Consider the following 9,720-nt stretch of genomic DNA (forward strand, 5'->3'; position numbering starts at 1 on the left):
GGTGTTTCTATGGTATATCTTTCCCATCCTTTACATATATGTCAGTCTTGTTTGGGTTTGCATTTGTCTTATGATGGCTGAGATTGAACATCTTTTTGTATATTTAAGGACCATATTTATATCTTTGTGTAAATTGCTAAACTTGTGTCATTTGTCTATTGTTTTTTAGGTTTTTTTTTTTTTTTGTTGTTGAGACAGAGTCTCACTTTGTTGCCCAGGCTAGAGTGAGTGCCGTGGCGTCAGCTTAGCTCACAGCAACCTCAGACTCCTCGGCTTAAGCGATCCTACTGCCTCAGCCTCCCGAGTAGCTGGGACTACAGGCATGCGCCACTATGCCCGGCTAATTTTTTCTATATAGATTTTTAGTTGTCCATATAATGTCTTTCTATTTTTAGTAGAGACGGGGTCTCGCTCAGGCTGGTCTCGAACTCCTGACCTTGAGCAATCCACCCGCCTCGGCCTCCCAGAGTGCTAGGATTACAGGCGTGAGCCACCGCGCCCGGCCTGTTTTTTAGGTTTTTGATCTTTTGTTCCTTCAGTTTTTAAATAGTGTTTTGTATGTAAGGAAGATTAGCCCTTTGGCTGTGATATATACTATAATATAGTATTTTCTCCCCATTTGCCAATTGTACTTTAAATTTAATTCCCACTTGGTCATGGTGTATTATTTTCTTAATGTGGTGTTGAGTTCTGTTTATAAATATTTTATTTTGAAATTTTGCCTCAATTTTAATATGAGATATTGGTTTGTAGTTTTATTTTTCAATATTATACTTGCTTCTTAAAAGAATCAGGAAAATATCCTTCTTTTGTTCTAGAACTATTTAGAGACTACCTTATCTTTGAAGTTTTGGTAGAATTTCCCTCTGAAACCATCTAGGCCTGGTGCATTTCATTTTATTTAATTTTCAAATTGATTTGCATAGAGGTCTTCAAAATAACCTCTTATGATAGCAGAGCATGTAAACAGGTGGAAAACCATACCGTGCTCATGGATTGGAAGATTCAACATTGTTAAAATGTCTATACTACCCAAAGTGATCTACAGATTCAATGCAATTCCTATTAAATTACCAATATCATTTTTCACAGATATAGAAAAAATAATTTTGCACTTTGTATGGAACCAGAGAAAACCCCATTTAGCAGAATCAATTTTAGGCAATAAGAATAAAATGGGAGGTATTAATTTACCAGACTTCAAACTATACCACAAGGCTGTGGTTATTAAATCATCTTGGTATTGGCACAAGAACAGAGACACAGACTAGTGGAACAGAACTGAGAATCCAGATATAAAATCATCCTCATGTAGTCATCTAATCTTTGACAAAGCTGACAAAAACATACACTGGGGGAAAGATTCCTTATTCAATAAATGGTGCTGGGAAAACTGGATAGCCACATGTAGAAGACTGAAACAGGACCTACACCTTTCACCTCTCACAAAAATGAAATCACGACGGATAACAGACTTAAACCTACGGTGTGAAACTATTAGAATTCTAGAAGAAAATGTGGAAAAAGCTCTTATAGACATTGGCCTAGGCAAAGAATTTATGATGAAGACCCCAAAGGCAATCACAGCAACAAAAAAAATAAATAAATGGGACCTGATTAAATTAAAAAGCTTCTGCACAGCCAAAGAAACTGTCACAAGAGCAAACAGACAACCTACAGAATGGGAAAAAATTTTCGCATGCTACACATCCGATAAAGGACTGATAACTAGAATCTATTTAGAACTCAGGAAAATCAGCAAGAAGAAATCAAAAAGTGGGCAAAGAACATGAACAGAAACTTTTCAAAAGAAGACAGAAGAATGTCCAACAAACATATGAAAAAATGCTCAAGATCTCTAATCAGGGAAATGCAAATCAAAACCACAATGAGATATCACTTATCTCCAGTGAGAATGGCCTTTATCAAAAAGTCCCAAAACAATAAATGTTGGCGTGGATGTGGAGAGACAGGAATACCCATACACTGCTGGCGGGACTGCAAACTAGTGAAACCCCTGTGGAAAGCAATATGGAGATACCTTAAACAGATACAAGTAGACCTACCATTTGATCCATTAATCCCATTATTGGGTGTCTACCCAAAAGAAAAAAAGACATTCTATAAAAAATACATTCTGTAAAAAAGACAGCTGCACTCAAATGTTTATAGCAGCACAATTCACAATTGCAAAGATGTGGAAACAACCCAAGTGCCCATCAATCCATGAGTGGATTAATAAAATGTGGTATATGTATACCATGGAGTACTACATAGCTATAAGAGACAATGGTGATCTAGCACCTCTTGTATTTTCCTGGATAGAGCTGGAGCCCATTCTACTAAGTGAAGTATCCCAAGAATTGAAAAATAAGCACCACATGTACTCACCATCAAATTGTTTTCACTGATTGTCCCTAAGACACATTTAGGAATAACATTGATCTGGTGTTGGGCAGATGTGGGGGGTGGGGATGGGTGTATACACACATAATGAGTGTGATGCACACTGTCTAGGGGATGGACACACTTGAAGCTCTGGCTTGGGGGGGGCAAGGGAATATACGCAACCTAAAGTTTTGTACCCCATAATATGCTGAGATAAAAAAGAAAAAAGAATGGATGAATGAGTGGAGCACTAGGTTCTGCAGTTGCAGACCTGCCCCTCAACAGACTTACAGTCTGCGGGGAGGACAGACCCGTTTCTAGAAGCTGGTGCAGGAATAAGTGAAGGGAGGGGAGCCAAGAGGGAGACAGTCTCAGTGCAGAGGCATGGGCCGGCTGGGCCTGGGAGGAAAACCTCCAAGCAGAATTTTGGAAGAGGAATAGATTTTTTTATCAGAAGATCTTTGTAAAAATGACTCTGAATTATCCAGGAAGAGTTAGATGTTTTTTTCCTTAACTGTTTAAAAGTCAAGGAAGCACAAGAGTCATTTTGGAAATGTTTTCACACAAAAAAGTTTATAATGAGGGAAAAAACAAAGGTTTTGGTGTTAAATTGGTAAGCTGCCATTTATCTGGAAGTTATTCCTCTGGTCTTCCTGCAGTGTTTGCCATGAGATGTGCTGTGTTTTTAACTTTCAGGTACTGATTCCTGGAGAGTACCCTACTACGTAATGAAGGCAACCGTCTAAAAATTTGTAGAAAACCGACTTCAGAAACTATTTGTGGAAAATGCATTGCTGGTCAAAGTCAGGCTCTTGTCCCCCCTCCTGCTCCCCCAGTGTGAATCAGCGCTTGTCTGACTGTAGCATCGCTGGGCAAGGTGGTAGCTCTCTTCTATTCTTCTTGGTCCTGATCTGAGAAACTACCTTTGCAACTTGCTCGGACACCTGCCATGTTTTGCTTTTCTATGGAGGAAGGAACACATTCCTCCTGTGGGCGGTTGGCATGGAAGCCTTCAGGGTTAAGTGGCTCCGTTGAGCTCCGTGAGCACAGACAGGTGGGAACACGGGCACAAGTGTGGGTCTCTCATGGAAGCCGACAAGTCGGGAGCAGAGGACCGCTCTGCTGGCTGGATCAAGAACTAGAAATCACTTGTTGAGCCTTTGGCTTTTCCTGTACCTTTGGCATAAGAGAAAGCAGTGTTGCTGAAATAGGAGTGGTTCACTGAAAATTCTTCAGCTGAAAATTCTTCAGCCTTTTGACCCATGAGGTACTTGGAAAATCTTTTTCATTTTTATTTTAAATTTTTATTTCTTTCTTCCAGGTTTTTGGAAAAATCTTTATACTTCAAAAGAAAAACAATCAGGTTGCAGCTAGACCAGAGGGATGCTATAGTCCGGGCTCTTGTCTCCGCCCTTCCCACCCCGAGTGGGGTCCTGCGCGGCGTCCCTTCCCGAGACCTGGCCAGCACGTGCAAATGGCTCGGCCTTGGGCTGCGTATCCCTGAGCATTCTTTCCACCTGGTCTCGTTGCCCGTGTTATTGCATTATTTCAGCAAATATCTAAGGTTTCTGGTCAGGCACCGAGCGGGAGTGTTTAATTTCTATTTTGCTTCCCAAGCTCCTTAGCCAGAATCGCAGGAGGCCTGGGGAGCCAGGTTCCCAAAGCCCAGTCAGAAGGCTCAGCCTTGAGCTTGCTTTTTCCTGGTGATGCAACCCCAGATTCCAGGGCACGGCCAAGGGTGACGGCCGTCCAACAGTGGGGTGCGGCTACCTGAGGGGCTGTCCATACTGGTCTCAGTTTTGTACTTCTTCATTTGAGGCCCTCTGAGAACAGAGAGAGCATAATTGAAACACAGAGCCTCAAACGAAGGAAGTATATTTAAATAAAAGAAATATAAGTTTCCTTTATATCTAGAGAAAAAAGCCAGGGATGGAGAATAATGTACATGTAAATATACTTAGTAAATAATCAGAGTATGCCAATTGAGTAATAAAAAACATGGGTAGCATTTAACTTTTTCTTGCCATTGGGAAATTATAAATGACTTGATACCTGAGGACGGTTGGCACCCAGAGCTATAAATTTTAAATAGGAATGAGATGATGTAAATATTTTCCTATAAAAGAGAGATTTTTTGTTTGTTTGTTTTCTTTGTTTTTTGAGACAGAGTCTCACTCTGTTGCCTGGGCTAGAGTGCCGTGGCATCAGCCTAGCTCACAGCAACCTCACTCCTGGGCTTAAGCGATCCTACTGCCTCAGCCTCCTGAGTACCTGGGACTACAGGCATGCGCCACCGCGCCTGGCCCCTTTAAAAGAGTTGGGTGAAAGTATTCAGTTAGCTGAATCTGGTGCTGCAAGGAACTATGGGATGTTTGCTATAAAGAGATGTTGATTTGGAGACCAACATCTCTCTGTTCACAACCAAATCCCCTCGCCTGCCACTGTGCGTGTCTGGGTGGTTTTCAGTGCATGTGTTAAACACATGACTGCAGGACAGCATTCGACAGCAGTGAGGCTGGTTTATTTATAATCAGTTCTACCTTATTTGATCCATTGCTCTATACTGTAAGGGTAGGGTGGGTGTGCCTGTTCTCTGGTTCTTTATCTGTCCAAAGCACACTGTGTGGAGGCCGCAGGTATTGGCAGTGATAAACAGAGGAGAAAGGAAGTGAGAGAAAATGAAGGAAGGAGAGAGAAAGAGAAGATGCAGACAGAATGAGAATGTGTTAGGCCAGGTGCGGTGGCTCACACCTGTAATCCTAGCACTCTGGGAGGCCAAGGCAGGAAGATCGCTCAAGGTCAGGAGTTCGAGACCAGCCTGAGCAAGAGCGAGATCCCACCTCTACTAAAAAATAGAAAGAAAATAGCCAGACAACTAAAAATATATAGAAAAAATTAGCCGGGCATGGTGGCACATGCCTGTAGTCCCAGCTACTCGGGAGGCTGAGGCAGGAGGATCACTTGAGCCCAGGAGTTTGAGGTTGCTGTGAGCTAGGCTGATGCCACGGCACTCTAGCTTGGGCAACAGAGTGAGACTCTGTCTCAAAAAAAAAAAGCATGTGTTAACGACTGTCTGTAAGTGACATTGAGAGGCACAAGTTTTCTGAGTTGCTCACAACAGTAGCCTGATAAAGGTCCTCAATTCCATTTCTGGGTCTATCCTTGTGTCTGATTAACATTACTCTGCACTAAGTGGGCACAGGGTGTGCAGGGTGTGTGCACAGTGTGGGGGGGGCAGGGGGATGGAATTGGCATCCCAGCTGTTGTGGGGGAGGGTAAGACATCCACAAAGAGAGGAGCTATGTCAATAGACTGGGGTCAGATTGGAGTCTTAAGGGGTCAGTGTGGCTGCAGTCTGAATTTTAGAGTAGCTGAACACCAACAGTTGAGAGTAAGTCTGGGTTACACTGGGTTGAAGGCTAGATAAAGTCAATTTTATTTCTAGAACCTATGAGCTTGAAGTACTCTTTCTATGGTAAGTTGCAAGCAGGTCATGACTATTGATGGAAATGCCGAACACATTTGGCAATGCTGGCCCCGCTGCTGGCCCTGGAAGCAGACGGCTGCTTCTAGTACCTGCCAGAATTGTTCATGAAAAATGTTAAGAAGTTCTTTTTACTGATAAAAATTTATTTGAAAAGTAACTTTTGGGTGCTTTGCTTGGTTGCTTGGTTGCAGGATGAGTTTGACAAGCTGAGGCCTCTCTGCTCCACCAACACAGACATTTGCCTGCTATGCTTTAGTGTCATGAGCCCCTCATCCTTCCAGAATGTCAGTGAGAAACGGGTGCCGGAGATTCGGTGCCACTGGCCCAAAGCCCCGATCATCCTATTTGGAACGCAGTTGGATCTCAGGGAAGGTATCAAAGTCCTCATTGATTTGGGCAATTGCAAGAGAAGCTAGTGCCTGAACAGGTGGCTAAGCTGTGCACTGAGGAAATCAAATCTGCCTTCTCCATTGAGTGTTCGGCCTTGACTCAGAAAAGACCTCAAAGACGTCTTTGATGCAGCCATCGTCGCTGGGATTCAATACTCAGACACTCAGCAACAGCCAAAGAAGTCTAAAAGCAGGACTCCAGACAAAGTGAAAAACCTCTCCAAGTCCTGGTGGAAGAAGTACTGCTGTTTCCTATGATGCTGGCAAGATGCTCAGAAAGACTATATTCCAATGAAACAGATACGAGAAGCTATATTAGCTGAAATGACTCCTTTTCGTGTGTTGAACCTGTGTAGAGAATGTGTGGGCACTTGGATTATAGGAGAAGCTCTCAATTTATGTATTCTTTCTTCCCTTTCATTTTTTTTGTTGTTTGTTTGAACTTGGGGATAGAAACTTATGCAAGCTATTTCTGAAGTAAGTTGAAAATGTTTCAAAGCTCTGGAAATTTAGAGCTTGAGACCTCTTGATTAATTGATATGTAATATGAAGAAGACAGCTCAAATCTGGATATATCAAGAATGAAATTTTGCTACATTATAATGTACAGAAGAACAAAAGGGAGAATTCTCTCTTGATCAAGGGCTACTTAATGCACAGTGTATTATGTACATGGACAACCATGGTAAGAACAATTCTTAGCTTTGCAACTCCATGCAAACCATACCTTTTGTTTTTAAAGGGAAAAAAATCTAAGAAAAAATGAGAGATCTCTGCATACGAACCCTCAGACCAGTCACTTTTGTTATTTACTAACACCCAGTTGCTTGAGACTTAAAAACAACCAACAGAAACATCCCACTGACTATATGGCAGAAAAGAAAACCTGTTCATGGCATTTTTCACTGTTAGACCAGTTGTGTCAACACTGTGTGAACATAACCAAAGTCCCATGCAGAGGAAAGCAAGTGCTGGTCAATAGTTCTGATATTTTTCTTTAGGGAGTGATTCATGTTGAGATCAGAATGTAATATTTGCTTTCAGTACGGTAATGTGTGCACCAATCTGCCTAAATCCCAGGTTAAGGTGGGATTCTCTCAGGAGCACCTCTCTGAATTTTTTTTTTTTTTTTTTTTTTTGAGTCAGAGTCCCGCTCTGTCACCATGGCTAGAGTGCCATGGCATCAGCCTACCTCACACCAACCTCAAACTCCTGGGCTCAAGCAATCTTACTGCCTCAGCTGCCCAAGTATGTGGGACTACAGGCATGCACCACTAGGCCTGGCTAACTTTTTGTATATATTTTTAGTTGTCTGGCTAATTTCTTTCTATTTTTTAGTAGAGACGGGGGTCTCGCTTCAGCTCAGGCTGGTCTCGAACTCCTGAGCTCAAATGATCTGCCTGCCTCGGCCTCCCAGAGTGCTAGGATTATAGGCATGAGCCACCGTGCCGGCCCTGAATTGTTTTTAACCTTCCATATGCAAGTTGTCCCATCTGCAGGGAAGAGCACTCTTGCAAGGCTGACAGCAAATGTTTGTGGGACACAAAACGTATCTTTTTTTTTCTTGATATGTCAACCCAAATGTACTTCAGTGCATACACACCCATACGCACGCACACACGTGCACACACATATGTATGTATGTATGTATGGGTGTACTTGCTGCTGATTCAGGCTTTGAAACAGCTAATGGGAAAAAGCATGGCCCCAAATCAGATGTTAAGGAAGATTCGCTGCTTTTTCTCATTGACACGTTTTTGAACAGACATCTTATTGATTTTCCCCTAGATGTGATTTTAAGTGTACCTTTTTTTTTCTTTCTTTTTTTTTTTTTTTTTTTGAGACAGAGTCTCACTCTGTTGCCCAGGCTAGAGTGCCATGCCGTCAGCCTGGCTCACAGCAACCTCTAACTCCTTGGCTCAAGTGGTCCTCCTGCCTCAGCCTCCTGAGTAGCTGAGACTACAGGCATGTGCCACCATGCCTGGCTAATTTTTTATATATATATTTGTAGTTGTCCAGATAATTTCTTTTTATTTTTAGTAGGGATGGGGTCTCACTCTTGCTCAGTGTGGTCTTGAAGTCCTGACCTCAAGCCTTGGCCTCCCAGAGTGCTAGGATTACAGGGGTGAGCCACCATGCCCGGCCTAAGTATATCTTAATATACACACTTGTGAGACCATTTTATTTTTATTTTATTATTTTTTAAGATAGTTAAAAAGTTTATTTTATCCTTTAGAAGGACAGAGAGAATGAGATAGAGAGAGAGAGAGAGAGAGAGAGAGAGAAATAGGGGAGAAGAGGGCAGGGAGACGGCATGGCATCCAAAGAAAGAGAAGGAAGATGCCAGCAGTGATGCCAAGTGGCTCCATGATTTTAAGGGGGACAAAGAGGAAAAAAAAAATAGTGATGGCTGTCACTTGGTAACAAAAGAAGCAGCAGGTAGATAACAAAAAACTGCAAGGATGTCAAAGTCCAAGACTTGGTTTCCTGCCTTTCCTTGGAGAAGGAATTGTCGTAGAAGATGTGACTCTGTCCTCATGATATGGTTTAGACTGTAGCTCATTTTCTCCTGCTGTTTACTCAGTAACTATAAAAACAGATTCTCAAAAAACAATTTTGAAAGAGAGAGATTTACATCTCTTTTCTGCCCATTCAGGTTTCTTCAGAGGTTGTGCAAAACAGAACTCCTGCAGGGTGCCTGTTAGTGAGAAAACGCACAGGACTGATCCTTAACTGTTACCAGGATGTTGTGGGATTTGGGATTTTCCTGTCATTTTTGCAAGGCCGCCCCTTTCCCACACACTCTGTGATATTCCCAGCGTGTGTTAAAGGATCAGCTGAGCAGGGAGGGCCCTCTGTTTGCCTAAGCACAAAGAATCCTGAAGTGGAGACTGAGGCCCAGACCAGAGTGTGGCCTGCCCAAGGTTAAACTCCAAGTCAGTGTCCACCCCCACACTAGAACCGAGGGCTCTTGCCCTTCAGTCCCGCACTGCGTTCTCAGCGCTTCTAGTCTGGGGCCCCAAGGTGGGGGCAGGGCTGACGGGTGGTTGTGGTGGGGTCACAGCTGGACTGAGATCTTCGGGTGAGACTAGGAAGATGAGCAGGAGGCTTACAGAGTGATGTAGGTCACAGGGAGAGGAAGAGTTCTGGCTCCAGAAGCAGCTACCGCAAGAGAGACTACAGACTGAACAGATGGGATCTACTTTCTGAGCCCCGACCCCCAGCACAGGGCGCCGGCTGCCCCCATGTTCCCCCATGAGAGCCCCTGCATGGTAAAGGCACAGGGGGTGAAAGCCAAAGGAGCTCTGGCCTAGACTTAGTTGGTCCTGCTCTGTGACTTGGGGCATGCCCTCAATCTGTGCCAAACTGATTCCGTATAGATTACACTGGCTCCATTTCAAAACAAAACAGAAAATAAAATGAACATTTCTTGAAACCTGTTAAAACAGCCAGTTA

This window comes from Eulemur rufifrons, unplaced genomic scaffold (genome assembly GCF_041146395.1).
Source record: "Eulemur rufifrons isolate Redbay unplaced genomic scaffold, OSU_ERuf_1 scaffold_44, whole genome shotgun sequence".
NCBI classification, from domain to species: Eukaryota; Metazoa; Chordata; class Mammalia; order Primates; family Lemuridae; genus Eulemur; species Eulemur rufifrons.